Here is a 19,300-nt window from a genome sequence, read left to right on the forward strand (position 1 = left end):
AGCAGCTCAACCCCCTTCTTTAGATGCATTTACAAATATATAAATGACATGTAACAAAAGTAATTCTCTTTTAAAGTCTGTAATATTTATCTTCTTTGTAGCATTCCAGCCTCAATTGTATGGACACTTATGCTAACTTCATTGTGACTAGTCAAATGCCTAAAATTAAACACACACAAACATTTGCATGCCAAGGACCTTAAGACTACAACTTATTAGAATCCAAGTCTGGGTGCATTAGAGCAATTGTTTAATAATGACACTAGTAACAACTACTGGTTGCAAGGCTAATTCACAATGCATTTTCTCTTCCATGGATCTGAAAGTCTGCTGAGTCACAGTTTCAAATTGGTGTCACCTACCACTCTTAATTTTTTTCCTCTTCACTAGAAACTGTATTTTCTCTGCAAATCTCTCTCACTGAGTCATTTTAAGATAAATTGTTTCCTTTTTTGAAAGTAATAGTTTCGCATAAGCTGACTACATGAAAGTCCCACTTCAACTCAGAGATACAGCAATCTACGTATCTTTAAAACGATTGTTTAAACTTATACACTAATTCAACTTACAGTACCATGAGGGTGTAGTAATACCATGTTTGCAAACATAAAGGGGTGTGACCTTCCATTCCTCAAACACTTACATTCCTTTGTATACAAGGAAACAGGAAAAACAGGTAGCTATAGATTCCAAAGGGTCCATGCACTACAGTATAAAACAATGGGCTTTGTTTCACTAACCTACTCATAAACTATATGTCCTGATATTCACATCAATTTGCACAATAATTGAGGCTATTAGCAATAACGGCTTTGAAATGTGAACTCTTTTTACAGGGCTCATATTGGTGTAGATTGAGAAAATGACATCTTTCAGAAATTGCTATGAAATGCACTCAAAACAAACACACTATATCTTTATGTTAGTTTCCAGAGGCTTACAAACCTCTATACATCTACAGGCCCCTCCATCCAGTTTTTATGGTAACTATTACCTAAAACAGGGAATCTACAACTAAAAAAATTAGTTGCACTTAGAAAAGCTGCTCCCAGAGGGGAAACAATGGAGTCTAAAAGTTGCATGAGCAACTTCGGAGACATTAATTGATTACTGGCTGATCACATTAGTTCATATTCATTTGTAATTCTTCCAAGGTTAATGGAGTTAGACCAAGGACTGATTTAGCTCACTGTATTCAGTGTCATTTAAAATGTATTTGCTCGCGTGTATGAGTTGTCCACAGTGGTACCTAAATCTTTTTCTTCTAAATTTAAATTACTGTTAAATTGTTCGTTCTGGTGTGCATTATCTTGCAGCAGTGAGAATTCCACACTGCTTGTTAGCTACACTGTAGCATTTTTTCCTGAGGTCCCTGCTTTCCTTTACAGGTATGCAAGTCATCTGTGATTGCAGAACTGCCAAACCCTAATGGTTTTGAAAATATATACACACAAGTCAGGCTTCACCACCCCCAAAACAAAAAACAAACAAACAAAAGTTAGTAGATATAAAAATACATCTGGAGGTTTTTATTTGCCTTCTGGATTTCAACCCTTTTCAAGCTGATCCACACAATCATGATGAAGCTTGGAAACTTACTAATAAAAACCCCCAAAACTAACAAACAAACAATCACAAACAACTAATGCTAAGATTCTGATGAATTCACGTGACTCCAGGGCTTTGAACAAACAAATGTACATACATACATACATACATCTAGGAGTTGGCTCATGGGATAAAGTAACTCCCATACCAGGGGATTTCAATCAAGCTGTAAGAAAGCAGAGAAAATAAACCTAAGTATTAGTAAAGACTTTAATCCATGCAGATTTAAATTCTCACTTTTGACATTATTTTTGTGTTGCTCTCTCATTTTTTATTATAAAGATTAAGTAAAAATGAGTGGTCTAATTCCCTTGTACCAGTTGAAAGAGGAAAAACAATATATAAACAGATCAATGCTTTAAAAATGAGGCATGATTTTGAGTGGACAAATTCTGGACATACTAATTTAATCTGTTAATTTCTGTAATCTGTGAATAGATTTGCCATATCAGACATTTGATGAATAAATCCCTAAGAGAACGAAAGAATAATTAGAAAAAAGTCAGTGATTTCATATTGTTGAATTAACAATACAGGTACCCATAAGGACATGTCAACATTTCAGCACCAACTGCCTTTATTAAGACCAATGCTCTCTCAACAAACCTGTCTCTTTAGTTCCCCGGTATCTCATACTTCAGGCATACTATAGACTTAAAACCAAAGAAGCTATAGTTCTGTAATGAAAACTTTGTCTACTCAGAGAACTGGCTGACAACCTTAATTCACATTTATGCAATGCTGACAGCGATTACGTTCACTTTTCATTCCTCCTCCTCTTCTGATGTACGTCTTTCAGCTTGCAAACATGTAAAGTATTTCAGCTCTCCTACAGATAAGCAGAAGGAACATGTTCTTTATAACCATCCAACCTAATGTACTGGGGTGTGAAGCATTATGTATTTACTGAGTGCTAATGTTTGAATCTCACCAAGAGCTAACGCTCCATCAAAGCTGAGAAATGTATCTAGTTCAATGTGCTTTACCCACTGGCTGCTGAAATCTTTCTTGAGCTATCAGCATTCAGCACCGATACAAATCACAAAAATAAGACCTCAGGCCTATAATGGTATCGTAACTAAAGGAAGAAACAGTTTCAAGTCAATGAACTCTTTGGTAGTTGGGGAAATAAAATGTGCTTATTGCACAACTGAGGTTCAAAGGCAATCCAAATATTAATAGTGCATCATAAGAACCAATGTTGAATCATAATTAAAGACCAGCCATTTCAGAGAGAAGGAAGAGGGAATTGGGGTGTTACATTAGGACAAGTGCAAAGTGTTTTCCTGATGTAGAACACTTTGTAGAGATGCCCTGGTCGATTTCTGTGAAAAATGAAGGTGGCATGGCATACCAGCACAGGGCAGTAAGAGCACAGAGACTGTCTTTATCCTGCTCCCAAAGTCAATCACAAAGCTCCCCGCAGCTTCAGCTGGCACAGTAAAGCATGGGTCCACGCAGATTACTTAGCCTCAAAATTCCCCTTCAAGGGCCCAATCCTGCCAGCTGCTGGCATTCTCAACTCTCCACCGACTTCTGAGGCATGGGTGCCCAGCACCTGGCAGGATCAGGCTCAAATTACATGTCTTTCCAAAAGGATTTAAAGGAATAGGTTAGTCCGTTACGCCTCCCGCCCCACCGTGCCTTGACTAGGGGGTGGGGAGAGAGTGGCAGACATAGGTAAGTCCCTAGCCATGTGACTGTTCCAGAGGTCATAAGACAAAGAACATTACTTAGGCAAGGGGCCCTAACATCAACAATCCCTGACTCCGGTGACGACTTCTTGCCATTTGTCCCCCTTCCTATCAACTGGATCCATAGGGATTCACGGTGGGCTTAGAGAGTAAATCCCCAAGGCTGCTTCTACTGGGGGCAAGGAAAGGTCACATCTCCCTCTTTGATGGAGGAAATTCTAAGGAAACTGCAACACTAAAGTGTCAAGCTAGTTTTCTGTGGAAGCATGGTAGTGAGATCTGAACCAACATGAAAACAGAATGAAACATCTTTCTTCACGGAAACCTCATAACTCTGAGCTGGGAGTTCAGTGGGAATACAACACCCCTACCAACTCGCATCCTGCCAGCCGCCACTGACAATCATGCTAAAGCAACATGCGTGCAGTGCTGTGCCTGGTGGAAACCTGGGCCGCTGTAGCAAGTAGGGAAAAAAATGTAGCTTGAAATTCAAAGACAGGCAAGACTAATGTTTCCAGTTTAGGTAAGAAGGAAGACTGGACAGCTAGAAAAGAAAACATCTGAGAAACCTTAAAGTTGCATGTTTCAGTGGATTGTGTGAAGAATGGGTGTTAATTCTGGATACTCCTGAGGAACGGAATCCAATGAGACCACCACCACCAAAGACCACTCTTCACAAAGTGAAAAGCGATTACATCCTTGTAGGGCTATGCATGCCGACTGATGCCATGTTCCCTGCAGGGGACAATGGGCCACCCACAGTCTTGTGAAAGCATTGGAAGAACGGGTGTTGAGGATAAAAACTATGGGCAGGTCAACACTTCACAAGGGGGCAATAACAGAGCATCGCTGGTGCAGCTGTAGCACTTCCTGGAAGATGCTACCACACCAACAGGAGATGCTGTCCGAATGTCACTTTTAAGCCACCTCCACAAGAGGCAACCGTGATGCAGACAGGAGAAGCCCTGGCTTTGACACCATGCTCTCTACACAGTGTAACGGACTTTTCACACCCCTGGATGAAACAATTATACCAATGTAAGTTTATAGTGCAGACCTGGCCTGCAGTGCTAACTCATGACAGCAACAGAGACAGCAGGACACTGGAGCCAGGGAAACAGGAGAAGCCACACAGCTCAATTTTGCATGTTCCAAGGCATCATGTCTCAAACGTAGGTAACAAATTATTCAGTAAGTGGAGAGCCTCTATGGAATCCTAAACAAATTGCTGGGGGTAGGGGGTGGTTCAAAGATAGACATTTCCTATTCTACAGCCATAATTTTCTGGGATGGTCTGTTTGAATATTGTGTGACCCCAGGATAGAATTATGTGAAGGCAAAGTTCTAAGTACAACATAAATTAGCTGCCTTTGTAAGATGTGCTGCCACACAAGAAGCTCTTACCAGGGGATTTTAATCAAGCTGTAAGAAAGTTGAAAAAATAAACCTATGTATTAATAAAGATCTGCATCAACTTGGGCTGACTAAGCTGCGGTGTTCAGAATCGTCACATGGGAACGAAAAACGTATCAAACCCAGCAGGCTGCATATTAGCATCAACCCATATCTCGCAGTCAGAAAAGCTGCTGAGGAAATCTGTGTGTTTTTATTACATACATCACCACAGCATGCAGACACCTAAAATAAGCAAGGATAGCATAAATTCTGCCTTCCAGGACCATGTTCTTCTCCCTCCTACATTTCAAAACAAAGTAGATGTGTGTGTAGCACACATTCGGACACTATGTAAATAACAATTGTTCAGACGTATGTCTAGGATATAGGTTGTAAGTATTCAAAGCCTTTGCAGAACAAGTTTGCTTTCCAGTAGAAATAGTGCAGGACTGAGAATCAGCATGCCTTGGTTCTATGCCAGTTTTGTCACTGACTTGCTATGAGTCCTGCAACATACGCAGGGAATTGTCTGTGCACCTATGTGTTCACCAATGACTAAGAAGCTAAGGGGCTTGATGATAAACATATTGCTCAGGAACCGTCCAATGTAAGGCGCCCCCGTGCCCAACTTACTGTAGGGTAATTGAGGAGCTATAAGGGTCTGATTCTTGCCATTGTCTTGAACCTTGAGCTTTGTCATTAGAGGCATCTTGACCTTGGAATTCATTGGGTGACTGGACCTTTAGCCTTGCTTGCTTGGTATTTAGTAGCTTCCAAACATTTCTGATCATCTCATCACATTACAGAGTTTTAATGAGCGCCCCAGAATGAATGTCTGAGAGGTATTTGCTTGGGTTTCTCTGTTCATTTTGACAAGTAATCTTAGTTCATTTTTTCAACTGTGGAGGAGTGAGAACTACAGTCATCAATAACTGCCTCTCTCACAGGCATATGCAACCAATTGCAATTACATTTTTTTTCTGGGTCTCTCTAAACCTCTGACTGCAAGAAGCTAAGACTTGACAACAGGAAATAGATCACTTGTTAAATCTTCCTGTTCTGCTCATTCCCTCAGAAGCATCTAGGCACTGGCCACGATTGGAAGAAAGGATATCAGTTAGATTGGTCTGACCCAGTAAGGCTATTCTTACAGGTGTTTACTTTGCTTAACCCTCAGGGCTGGTCCTAACCAATTGGCGGCCCTGGGCGACCACCCAGGCTCACCCATAGGGTTGCCAGATGGTTTAAAAAAAAAAAAAAATTACCGGACAAAAATTTGTAGAGCAAAAAGAAAAAAGGCGGCCCCTAAGACCAGCTCTGGTATCCATAGGCTTTCATTGTGCCACCTCTTTTCCTGTCAATACACATGCAGTTCCCCCGTTCTATCCACAAACATCAAACCCTTCTGAGAATGGCTTTCTTGTATCATATCAGATCCATCAGCTGGAAACAGGCTGCATCCACAATAGCAAGTAGGCCAAGGACAGCTCTACTGTTTCAGACTTGCAGGGCTCAGTACTCTACAGCAGCAATGGGCCGACGCGGCCAATTTTGCATGCGGAACCAGCTGTTCTTGTAGTTTGAGGGTTTACCCTTAAACAGCTGTTGCCTGAACCTCTTTGTTGTTCAGACAACTGCATGCTCTAAAAGCGCCATCGGCGAGCCATGCCAAGAACCAGTGGTTTTGCATTTTCTGCTATTTGGCAGACTGTGAGCAGACACATAATAAGGATTTTAAATTTTATCAGGTTATAATTCAACACGATGGTTTCCAGAGTAAGAGTTGATGCAGGAGTGGAAGATGAACATTCCTCAGTTCTGAACTTTTCTTATATTAGCAGAACAGATGCTGAAGAACGGTAACTGTTTTGCACTAAAACAAACCATCTATATTTCTCAGGTTTTGGAGTTCATCCTCTGTAAAAAGAGAGCTCTCATTGCAGAGGTTTAGTCTTTCCTGACACAGGAAATGCAATGGATGCTACAGTACTGGGACTTTCCCCTCACTACTTTACACCTTTATGCAAAGCTTTTTATAAATTCTGTATTTGACATTGTCCATATTTCTTGACATTCTGTTGCATTTTTTGTCTTAATTTGGAAACACTTAGGGACCAAGAGGAAAATCCAGCCCTACAATAAAAGCAGGTAAATTTCCATTAAGTAAGTGGACTTACACCTACATACACTAGCAAGGAATTTTGCCCTCGCTCTTTATGGATTTTATAACCCATTAAATTATTAATATGTAGACAGAAAGTACTTACCTTCTCATGGAACAAAAAATAAGAGCATAAACTGCACTTTAGCTGGGATTTGACCTTTATTGTACTGTCCTCTATCATGTGGGTGATTGCTAGTTGAGAAATTGTGAGTAAAAGCTATGAATAGAGTTTACAAGGCTGTGGAAAGAGCCTATTATTGTTTTCATGGTACAGTTTGGTTAGGGTTGGACTCAACACTTTTAGAGGCCCTTATTTTATCTAGCAAGCAAATAAAAATAGTGCTGATGTTCCTATAACAAATACTTCTCTAAAAACAGACTTGTAACCACTGAAATTACTCAGAACGAGAAGATTGAGGCCAGTCTCAACTCTTGGCCTGGATGTAGAATGGCTTTGTTAGTACAATGTTAATTTCAGTGGTCTCAGAGTTTTATCATATTTTTGTCTGTTTGTTAAATAGTTCCCTTCTGGTTTTGTTTTAAGTTTAGTTTCTGATTATCATTTACTGAAATCCCCTACTTCAACCTTTCTCTAGAATCAGACTATTTCTCTACAGCTTGCTCCAGGAGCAGGGTTTGCATTTTTAAAGCACTTGAACGGTAAGTGGTTTTCCATCATTAATGGGACCTGAGCGATCTTTGTGAAACCTGACATATCGGCTAGTTTTATGCCCAGGAATGGGGGTGGATCAAATAGCCCCATGGTTTCCTCCTGATGACCGTAATCCAAAATTCTATTCTCCTCAGACTCTGCGTGTCCCAGTCCCACCATGCTGTGTTTCCCTAATCATTACACCATGCCTAACCTGATATCAGAGTAGTGAAGCGTCTGGAGAAACACAGGAAATGAGCACAGAGCAGAGCTACAAAACATACATTTATGTATAGAATCAAACTTCCTTACAGAGTATCAAAGAAAAAAGTCTGTTCTCCAAGGCCAGATGTCCACTCTGCTAATCACTGCAGTGCTTACCCCTCTTGCAGGACATTCACAGTCACGTCAGAAAGAAAAACTTTTCCTTTACTACTGACCAGAGATTAATTTTAACCTGTTGCATAGAACTGAGCAGTTTAGCATCCAATTACAAATAGGAACTGGAAAAGGAGAACGATAATGGAGGGAAAGATCTGAGCTATAATTATAATTTGCCAATTAATTGTCTTTATTTTTAGAGATCAGCTTCTTGTCCTAGGTGGAAGAATAAACCAAAACCAGTCCAATAAACTAAGTGAAATTAACAAGGGGTGGTGGTGAATTATTGCCTTTTATTATGCAATGGAATTTGTTTGACAACCATACATGCTTTTTAACTTACCTCATTTTGTGATACTAGACAAGTGTTAAGTTGTCCCCCTGCAGTGATTTACAACACAGCATGGTCTTTTTATTCTATTTAGACCTGTCTAGCACTAGTCAGTAATAGCAGACTTCGTATTTTTTTAAGTTTTCTTATTTAAATAGTTGTATTTATACAGTTTCAAAACAAAACAACAAATGTACAAGAAATTATCTTTACCAGTTAAAAACATTTTGAAGGAAAAGGATTTGCTAATTACCTTTAAGTAATTCAGTAGCAATAAGTGTGCAGTTAAAACACGGGAGCACAATCAAGCAACTCCTAATACGTTTTCTAGAAAAGAGAGAAACTCTGTTTTGGAACAATATCAGTGGTGAAGGTTGTTGCAATAGTTTTTACATCAGAACCCATGGTACTGTAGGCCTAAAATGAGGAGCTTTTTGAATCTGGGGGAAAATGACAAACTAGAGAAACATGAATTTGAAAGATATGAAGAATTATAAGTTAGACTATACAGGCTTATGGCAAGGACTTCCATGTCTGTACAGTACATAGTACAGCCAGAATCTGAGCTCAATTGCAGTCTCTGGGTGCTACCGTAATATAAATAATAAATAGTAGTTTGAGTAGGTGCCTTTCCTAACCTGATTTAAAACACGGTCCAAAGAATAGGTAGAGTCCAAACTCATCCCCTTTCAAAGAACTGGCTTTACTAATAAAGAAATTAACAAAATTCAGCATCCTCTCTCTTCCAGGCTTGGTCCCTCCTTCCTTCTGGCTCAGCCAGCACTCTAGATCCTCTCTCTCGTTATCTTGCTAGTCTCTCCTCCTTTATATCTGAAAAAAATTACAACGAGTCTTAGTGAGTCAGCAGGATGCACTTACTCCTTTTCCAACAGAGTCAGCCCCTGCTAATCAGGCTGACGTTGATAGTAAAAATCTAGATACCCACATCACAGCAAGTAATATGAACATAAAATAAGTGAGTGATAAAACTTTTAAAGGGACGCTTTCCCCAGCAGTAATTACAGCTCATATTGAAATAAGCTGCTTACATGGTCAGCTTAAATTAATCTTCATTTTAGTACAAGAAATTTAACAATGAACACAGATGGAATTGACTTCACCTTAAGGCAGTAACATCTAGATAATGTTATCATAGCTTAAGACTTGTTGAAAAATTTGCTTAAGAGAAAAAAGACCTTTGTAGGAAGATTTAGTTAGTTCTGTCTTGGTTCTCAGCAGCTCCTCAAAAAGGAAAAGCAGCACAAGGATTAGGGCATCTATTCAATTTCAGAGAGGTAATTCTTGTAAGTACAGGCTCTTACCTATTAATGATGCTGCTCTAAATTAACCCCAGGAGCTGGTGATTGTTCCATTCAAAAAGATTAGCTAAACTGTCTCTCAACAAGCTAATCACATGTTGTTCCATCACCTAACCCAGGTGATGGGGAACCTGAGGCCCGGGGACTGGATGCAGCCCCCGAGGCTAATGGTCCCCCCTCCAGCATTAGGGAGTCTGCACTGGTGATTCAGCCCCACTGCTGCCTATCCGTGGGGCTGGAGCACACAATCTGCTAGCCTGCCCCCCACCACACTCTGGTGCGTGAGGAGAAAGTGCAGAGGGTCTTTCTCCTGCTCAGTCGGGGGCCATGTCAGTGAGCCGTTGTTCTTATCTTTTTGCTTCTCATTTGTGTCCCCAGACTGATTTTTCTGTGGGCCAGTGGCTCCTCACCCAACCAGTTCTCCCCGTCCCTGACTTAACCTTCGCCACAGTGGAGAGACACTGATGGGCAGTGACTAAATGAGTCATTTTCTCATCTCTTGCTCCACTTTACAAGGGAACTGCACCCAATGAACCTTTTTAAAAGGGACCAATTCATGCCACGAGTTAACAGTAAAAGAACAGTAGAAACACACACAGTAGCTCCAGCACTGCTAAGTCAAAGTTGCCCCTTTCAAAGCAATCCTAAAGAGTGGTGTAATGGACTACGCTGGACTTCGCTGTGAGCTTTAGAAAAGTGCGTTTTCTATCATGGCAACCTTTGAATGAAGTAGTACGCAGCTTAGCCACATTATAAACATATAGGAACCATATTTTTAGCCTAGATCTCTGCGAGAGCTTTAACACCATTTTCTCACACATTTATGCTGTGTTCTTCTGTCCATACAGGTCAAATGCTGCAGAAGCCACACCACTTAAAATAGGGTCAAAAAGTGCTGAAGTAATTCATATTTATGATGTAGGTGAGGCACCTTTCTCCAGGGAGGCAAGTGAGTCTAGCAGGCCGAACACTGGACTTGGACTCAAGAAGGTTGGGTTGAAGTCCTTGCTTAGTGGCATCCTTCTATGTGACCATTAGCAAATCAGAGTTTAGCCCCTCAATATCAGTTTTTCCATCTACAGAATGGGGATAATATTTCCCTCCTTGAGAGGGCGCCATGCTGGCATACAGATCCACAGGAATGTTCCATGCCCATGGGCAGGGGGTAGGTGCCAATGCCACGCTCTGTTAGGACGTGGTTCACACCAGGTGCAAGTTTCAGAACCCCAGTTAAACCTATTTTTGAATACAGAGCTTCCAGCACTACCTGCAGTAGACCTCCACATATTCTAGCTGTCTTCACACCGTTTAGAAAAGCCAGGCTTCAGTTAAGAACAGAGGCAAGTGTGCTTAAATTATTAATGGTTACTTGCTGCAGTCAGACCACTGAATAATTAGGAAGTGAAAGCTTTGCATAATTTTCAAGGATCTCACTATGCAGCCCTAATAGTGGAGAGTGCATTTGCACCGAACAAAAATCCAAATCTTTCCATTGCACCTCACTCGCTTTTCTGTAACGTGCATCCAGCTACAGGGACAAGGACTCAAGATCTGGATTGCCTTTATGGTTCTGCCACAAACAGCCTTCAGTCTGTGAAGTACAACAATACCCACTGCCATCAGACAGCTGATAAATACCAAAGTCACATTGTTCAGTGGGCTTCAGAGAGGTTCTCTCAGATTCAGGGACTATTTGTAAATGTCAGCTGTAGCATCAAAGAACATAGTCAAAGCATCCTTTCCTCATTTTTTTTTAAAAATAGAAGTATTTACAATAACTTTCTATAAAATGTGATCATTCTTTTTCTCTACACCGCTTGCAGGGCAAAAATGCAGCTGAAACCTCTGGCAGCTATGCAACTGAGGGTAGTTTCCATTAAAAGCTGCAAAGGTAAATGAATGGAGGAGGGGAAATTTGAAATTAAGATGTACAAATTCTGTGTAGGTTCCACCACAATGTTTGACTGAGCAATGCATCTTCTTTAGACATGGAACTTACCCTCGTAATTAGGACTTGTTCAACCCACAATCCAGAAGTTGCTCTGCATTTTATCAAGTGGGATTTTCCAGACTTAAACTTGCATACTTTCTTCGGATAAATTGCCCCATGCGCTTTTTAGTTTAAAAATAATGATGCATGTGGACAGACAGACAACAGATTTTTCTGGGCTCCTAGAAATAAAAGATGTTAATGTTTGTAAAGTAACACATCACTATACATCAAAGCTGTGTTACTACTTCTGTTTACAAATGGGACATAATATGTAGTTCCATAGGTTTTCTATTGTGAAAACCATTACCATTTAGCACTGGTTCCTTTTGCAGTCACTAATGAGAAATGACAATATAATAATAATCTTCAAAGCTCTCAATTCTGGCACCAACCTTTCCTCTGAGCTTATAATTAAGATGTCAGAACTAATTGCCGTCTCAGAAACATGAGATTTTTCTTTGATTCTAAACTCTATTTTATAGATATCAATCCTCAGCCCCTCTACATTAGCTGTACAGCTAATCCTCACCATAAAGAACAAAGCACTGGACTGGAAACAAGGATCTGCTTATTCTTTTTATTTATGTACATGTCAATCTGAGAATGTCACACCCTCACAAAATTCATTCTTGTTAAAAGAAAAAAAAAATCTGCAATCATCATCTAGGATACCAAGACTTCCTTAGAAACATTAAATGGTTTTGTTGCAGACTAAAACAATACTGTCTGAGTTTAATTTTATAGTCATTTCCGCGTTCTATATTCAGAGTCTCTTTCTCTTTGAAATTGACAAATCGGTATTCAGCAGAGTATATAGGTTCTGAAAAACACACACCCACCCACCCACCTGGCAAAAATGGGTTCTGCCCCCATCCTGCTGGGGTTCAGCTGCTTGATCTTGGATCTTGATGATTCCTGCACAGCTATGTTTATGTTCATAATATACCATCCTACAGAAATATTATTGGTCCGATCCATAGCTGGTGTAAGTTTCTCCGCTGTATTTAACTGTTTGTTAACTACATACACCCTGTTGCCATGAGAGATTTTAGGAAGTGGTGGAATTGCATGCTTTGAGCTGGGAGTACTCCTGTTTCCTGTGTGCTAGGTCAGTTGTTCACAATATAGCTGAGGGCACATGGGGGTGGCAAATTGAAACAGGAGAGGCAGCTGAGTACAGCAGATATGGCTCCTTAGCCTAGTCCAGTGCCCTGTGTTTATTTCTCGCTCTGCCAGTGACTTGCAGTGATGCCTTGGGCAAGTCATTTCTCCTCTGTTGCCTGTTTCCCTCACTCTCTCCCCTGGGGCACAAAGATACTGCCTTCCGTTGCAGAGCGGGTCTGCGGATGAAAAGATCTAATCAAGAGCTGAGTACTGTCATTATCCCATGTTTTATGTTCAGTGATATTCCTTGGACCATTATGAAATTGCACACTTTTTACTCTCCTTTTATGGGCACTTGCATCCTACTTAAAACCACTCATGTAATGGCATTAACTTAACTGCAGCCACAAAACCTTTTCATTGTAAATACTGTGCAACCACACTGACACTTATGCTAATCTCAGTCATTTGGTTTCCCTGGATGATCCTGAAAGGACACTCGCTCTCTCTTACATATTTATTAGGTAAAGGATTTTTGCTGCATGATGCTGGAACAAAGCAATACTACACATTAAAATCCTGACTCAATCATACTTGTTTACAGAAAAACTCCATCTGTTCCATTCACCAGTCTGGGGCAATTGTTCATCAGTGAATTTTTCTCCAGAATTTCAAGTTCGTCTCAACATTCACTCCTTCCAAGAGCGCAGCATTCTGCACCAGGCTCTATCCAGTTCAGAGAGTGGCAAGCTTCCATCCAGTCTCTTCATTCTGGCAAACATGAGATTTCACATGACGTATTGTATCATCCCATTGTATTAGGTGCTTAACATCAGAGCTGAAGAAAATTCCCCAGGAGCAGCGGTTACTGAACAGCCAATTACTGTCATTTTCCTTTGTCCAAATACGTTTCGAACTAGACCTGAAAAGGCTCCATGTCCAGGACAAGTGTTACTAAAGCCGTTGCCCGCCAACAGGGGGGAGGGGAGCAGTGGCCCCGGGGCCTGGCGCTCCCAGCTGTCACTGCTACTGCAGAAGTGGCGAATGCCAGAGCCCTGGGCCCTTTAACATGCTGCTGGAGTGCCATGCGGCTCTAAGTGCTTAGGGGGCCCAGTGCTGCAGTCCAGGGAGGGCTGAGGGCTGGCAGCCTCAACCCCACTCCTTCCTTCCGAGGCCCTGCCCCTTTCAGCCCCCCCTTGCCCAGGGGCCCATGGACACTGTGGGCTCCCCTGGCCATACAAGTAAAGGAAACCACAATGGGCCATGGCTCAGCCGCTGGGCAGTCGCAGGGAGTCCAGGCACACACTGTAGTCCACGGCAGAAGTCTGAGTTCCTGGAAAAATCAGAGACGCAGATGCAGAAGGAGACAGACCTAACTGATCTGATCTCCTGTGGAGTCCACGCCCACGGGGGAGGAAACGGAACAGCTGACGCACAAAAATCCACTTGCCAATCTCAACCTCCTAGCCAAGAGTATTTCTGCAGAGTTGCTGTATCTGCGTCAGTCACAAGGCAGGTGAGCGTGAAACCTTGTCCCCTCCACCAGCAGAACTTGAGCCTCACTCTCCTCCCCTCTGCAAGGGTATTTCTAGCATTTGGGTCTGGAGATGTGCAGTGCTCAAGTGCCTTTCAGAGCCCCAGCGATTGCGCACATCCCGGCCCCTTCTCCCTGCTGCATGCAATGCTTGTTTTCAGAGGAACACAGAGACTCAAAATGTGAGCCCGTCTTTTTGCTAAGGTCAGCCGGGCTGAGCCGGGGTGTAAAAAAAGCAAATGTCAGACACTGAACTGATGCTCTGCAAGCATGGGCTTGCTTTGAGGATCTAATGCAGTGCACCGGGGGAAGCAGGGACTCAGAGAGAGGAACATGGAGGCAGGCCACTGTAACAGAGAACACATCTCAACAGCATGGCCAGGCTGACACAGAAGGGACCTGATATGTATAGACAGATGCCCTCGTCTGGCATGGGGAACACATGAGAAGTGCTCCAAGACAACATTTTAACATATACTCCTTCATATACCTCAGTCATGCTGTCAGTCTTGCTGGGGAGGAAAAGCAACAAGAGGCTATGTAAATCCAAAGCGTAGCCCAGTCCTGGTTCAACAACACTCTCTGGATAGGAAACACTTTGTGTTGTAATGTTTTTCCTTAGTTGGGATCTAGCATGTGCTTTCCCAGTAGGTCCCTTTGTCTAATCGAGACAGGTTTCCAGTGACAGCTGCCATCCGGCTGTCCAGCCTCTCCTCACTAAAACTCCCTGCTGCATCCTTTCCAGTCTCTCGCCTCAGATCTCTTGCTTCCTATTTGCCCTAATTACTCTTGGCCCCAGTTAGACATTGACAAAGCAGCACCGTTTTCATGACATTTAGCAATGTCTCCGCAAACTTTAGGAATCTGGGCTAAGCTCAGGCCACTAGGATTACAAATTTGTAATGAGGCCAGGTGATTTTTAAACTGAATCCCCAGAGGGGGCAGGATACAACCTTCTGTATGGGCTTTAATTTTAGCTTATGGCAAGATCTCGATGGAATTTATTATATGGATGTCAAAATGCCAAAGTAACCTCATTCCTTCAATCCACTTTCTGCTGTCTCATCACATCCCTTGTGGGAATGTGGCAAGGCATTACCTGTCTCGACAAGTCTTCTTGTACCTAGGCTCAAGCAGACCCGATGTGAGCTGACAGAGCGCTTAAAGGAACAATTCCCATCAACCAGAAGTGCTTTTGAAATCAGCTCCCCATGCTTACCCCTCTCATGCGACACCAATAAGCGTTACGCTGATTGGACGCAGTCTGCATTCTAAGACATTTGGAGGAGCTGTCAGTGTTTCACTGGATGGCCAAGATGCTGTAATGCTTTTGTGGAGATTAGTGGCTTATTGGAAATGCTGGAGAGAAAGTACTATATGAGGTGCAGACAGACAGAGACACAGACGTGTAGGGTATAAATAAGCCGCCACCTCAGCAAAGGCGGAGAACAAACCAGCACTGCGAAGGGAACAGCTGTACCTAGATATGAGCGAATGACTTTATTTACAGAAAGGGGAGAAGGACATTTCAGTTGGCATGAGGCAGCCCTATAGTTTGTTATTTATTTACTCAAAACACATTTGATGGACAGGTATTGGCAATGATTACCGCAAGGGGCAGGGAAGCAACCTGACAGCCTCGCCGGGATGTGAAGCAAAGAGCAGAGTTATTGAGCAATGCTGATAGGCTTGAGTTGGAAACAAAAAATTAGCCCCTCCTCAGCGGCTGGCAGGCGGTATGCACTACAGACCAGTTTTAATTCCCAACACTGAGCACAAGCGACTGGCCTGGGTTATGAAAATCTCTTCTTCCAGCTGTGGTGTAGCAAGAGAGCTACAGTACCAGAGAAGAACACAAACTCCTAACCTCCCACTCAGAGGTGGTGGTCCTGTGTACACAGCTGAGGCACTCGCCAACTCTCTAGGGAACAGAGCCACTGGCTAGCTCCTCAAATCCCCTCCGCCCCAGGTTGGTAGTGGGGAGGAGAGGATGAGATTTGGCTCAACCTTCTGCCTGTAAATGTGACAAGTTCCTACACTAAAGTTTATATTCAGGGAGAATAAAAGTTCCCCAGGGAAAGTCCTCCTTGTGCAAGAAATGGAAGCCCCCTAAAATCAGAGCTGTGACATTCAGGTTTGGGAAAAAAATTGAAAGCAACTTCAAGCCAAACTTTGGGATTCTTCGAGCTGCATGGGGGTCATCTCTCCTACATACGTTAAATTCCCAGACATTTCAAACTCACCATGAAAACAATGCAGCTATTTATGACAGAGTGACCACTGGAAGATCCCTGCTAGAAAAAGCTGGATCCAAACACAATTTCTTTTGGCATCATTTTCGGTGATGACTAAAATTCTCAGCTGTTTAGAGGGCCAGCACAGGGCTGTGCACTGCTTACATCCTCAGAACAAAGCTGGAATGGGGCCAGGCCTCAAGCCAGACCTCAGCACAGGGGAGCACTTCACCCTTAAATGCATTAAAACGCCCCAGCAAGAGGGAAATAAGGACATTCACTAACTGCGTGAAGATGATCAAAAAATTCCTAGGGCAACATGCGCATGTCAGGGAGTCTTTGGAAGTTGTTTCCCGGGTTTCTAAGAAAAGAGAGTTTATTTTCTTCATTTTTTCTTAAATTCCCCAAATGAGGAAAAGTCTCCACATATGCCACCTCCTCCTGACACTACTGCTGCTTTGTGCTTCTGGCAAACAGTGGGGTGGCAGTAGATCTTAAAGGATGTTCTTAGCAAATCAAATAGTCATGCGAGCTTGCTTCTCCATGTGTGTTTGTATTACTAACAGATTTTCAGCAGATCACATACCACGTAACAAATTATTTAACCTACCTTACTAACTTCTACTGCTTAAGTTTTCCATTACACTAGCGTACTTCTGATGTTTACAGACAGAGTAGTGTAGCCTTCCTCTGGATTTAGGTTGCTCCTGCAAAAAGGCAACTCTTTATTGCCTCTAGAATGCAGGGGTGGAACTAATCCAGTTTAGAGAGTGGAGCAGATAAGCTGCCCTTTCAGATCTTAGCCCCCAGTACAAATGGAAGTTAAACCACGACGAGACGTACACACCAGTGATTAGAGTCAGGACGCCCAGATCTGCCACTAAGTTTATGAGTTTGCACAAATTATTTCACCCATCCTTTATGTAGATTTAGTCTGTTTTCTCTGCGAACCACTGGGGCAGGGACCTCTTAGGGGTTTAATTACCAAGCATGTTTCTGGCACTGTAATAATAGTACTACCACAATAATAAATCCCTCTTTCTCTCTCCCAAAATGTACCATGAGAATGGCAATTATGTTTGTACCTCACAGGGGGGTTGTGACACTTAATTAACTCATGTTTTTAAATGCTTTGTGCTCTTGGAAGTGCACTGTATTTAAGTCAGATGTTAGTGCATTGTTACTGTACAAACAACAAAGGATCTTGTGGCACATTAGAGACTAACAGATTTATTTGGGCATGAGCTTTCATGGGCAATCTGACGCAGTGGGTCTTTGCCCACAGAAGCTTATGCCCAAATAAATCTGTTCGTCTCTAACGTGCCACAGGATTGCTAGTTGTTTTAGCGGACACAGACTAACAGCTCCCCCTCTGAGACTTGTCACTACATCGCCATTAGGGGCGTTATTTATTTGTACTGCAGCAGTGCCCAGAGGAGATCAGGTGCTACATAGCCAGAACAGGAGAGACGTGCTCCTCCCTGCTCCCCAAGAACTTTTAGTTTCAACAAACAAAAAAGAGAGAGAGAGATCGCTGGTGGAGCTGGGAACAGAATCCAGGTCTCACGAGCCCTAGGCCAATGCCCTGTTCATGAGACCAATTGCCTCCCTGCGTATAGAATCACGTTCCACCCCTCACACCAAGACAACACAAGCAGCAGTGCTGCAATGCCGAGGGAGGAACAAATGCCCTCCAGCACACTACCAAGGGATACTACTGCAGCAGTTCTTGCTCCACCCCAGGGACCTGCTCTGCAGGACACAAACCCCAGTGAGTCCATGTGGCAATTGCTGCCCCCAACCTCGATTCCCCTGAGGCCGAGAATATACAGAGTCTCTTGGGAGACTACATCTAGACCCCCGCTCCCGCTAGGGTTTCTGGTAATCAAGCTCTTTACCACCCCCTGGTGCGCGGCGAATACTCACCCACCTTCTGCGACGTGAAGCTAGCAGGTTGTCCCATCGGTAGACTGGGGATGGGAAACCTGAAGGGCAGAGAGATGCAGCTACAGCGTCCGGTGAATCAGGGAGCGCTCCAGGGTGGCAAGCACCAGTCCTGCCCTGAGCCCATCAGCTCCTGTCATGCACCATTGGCCAGCAGCAATGACCCATCGGTGCATGTGGCCATGGCGAAGGCCCTGCCAGCCACAGGGGACAGCCTGACCATTAACTGAACCCCTGGGGCCATGGAACGAGCCAGCTGCCCCTAGCAGCCCAGGCACACCCTGCGTTATTCCAAGGGCCTGAGAGGCGAGCTGGTTTCCGAGCAGTCACCTCAAGCTGTACAGCGCGTCCCTGAGGCACCCCCGCCCACCAGCCTGCCGGGATTTAAATTCAGCAGTCATTCTGCAGCGGAATCGAAGCTGCAACAAACAAACATGGGCATTGCACCAGCCATCTCCACCTCCTCACCGCTCAGCGCCAAAGACACCAGCCTTCCGCGGGGAATCCAACTTAGTCACAAGCAGCCGGGCCCTGACTGGGTCTGAATCCCTGCAGCATTTCACACTGCAGCACAGGTGCTGCTGGTCAGACGTGTCCCCGCCTGGTCACCCTTTCCAGCACCCTGTTCTCCCAGGCCTTTGCTTTACAGAGGCACTTGCAACATTTCCGCCTCTCAGGAAGCCTGCTGCGAAGAGCATAGCCACACCATTCTAGTGATGTCTAATGGGGATGGGGCACAAGCAACATGCGAGGACAACCTGGTTTTCCGCTCAGAGTAGAGCAACCCTGGTGCTGAGGCCTGCCTCTAGCTGGCTTTTCTGTTGCAGCTGCCAACGGTCCAGAAAACGTGTCTACCAGATTTAAATGACAGTCTCCTCTGACCAGTGTGAGGCCCACTGCACCAACAGTTCAGCAGCAAGTAATTATGCCAATTGCAGACTGTCACA

At 43.4% G+C, this 19,300-nt stretch overlaps 2 long non-coding RNA genes across 8 annotated transcripts in view; one reads left to right on the plus strand and one right to left on the minus strand.

Moving 5' to 3' along the window:
* Nucleotides 1-1,027: 1,027 nt before the first annotated feature.
* The window catches only part of LOC142820895 (uncharacterized), a 44,671-nt gene continuing 26,398 nt past the window's right edge, over nt 1,028-19,300 (minus strand). For 4 of the 7 annotated variants that reach the window (XR_012897870.1, XR_012897873.1, XR_012897875.1 and 1 more), the window contains 5 exons: nt 18,336-18,394; nt 11,544-11,716; nt 8,864-9,056; nt 8,479-8,552; nt 1,028-1,774 (listed from right to left, as the gene is read on the minus strand). This is a non-coding gene — a long non-coding RNA (uncharacterized LOC142820895). Of the gene's footprint in view, nt 1,775-8,478; nt 8,553-8,863; nt 9,057-11,543; nt 11,717-13,235; nt 13,413-18,335; nt 18,395-19,300 lie in introns of all 7 variants that reach the window. The other 3 variants (XR_012897874.1, XR_012897871.1, XR_012897872.1) reach the window with 3 other exon arrangements.
* Nucleotides 6,473-12,147, plus strand: LOC142820896 (uncharacterized). Its single transcript, XR_012897876.1, has 4 exons — nt 6,473-6,845; nt 7,458-7,521; nt 11,368-11,435; nt 12,020-12,147. It is a non-coding gene; the product is annotated as an uncharacterized LOC142820896 (long non-coding RNA).

The sequence above is a fragment of the Pelodiscus sinensis genome, chromosome 27, assembly GCF_049634645.1.
Source record: "Pelodiscus sinensis isolate JC-2024 chromosome 27, ASM4963464v1, whole genome shotgun sequence".
Classification (NCBI taxonomy): Eukaryota; Metazoa; Chordata; order Testudines; family Trionychidae; genus Pelodiscus; species Pelodiscus sinensis.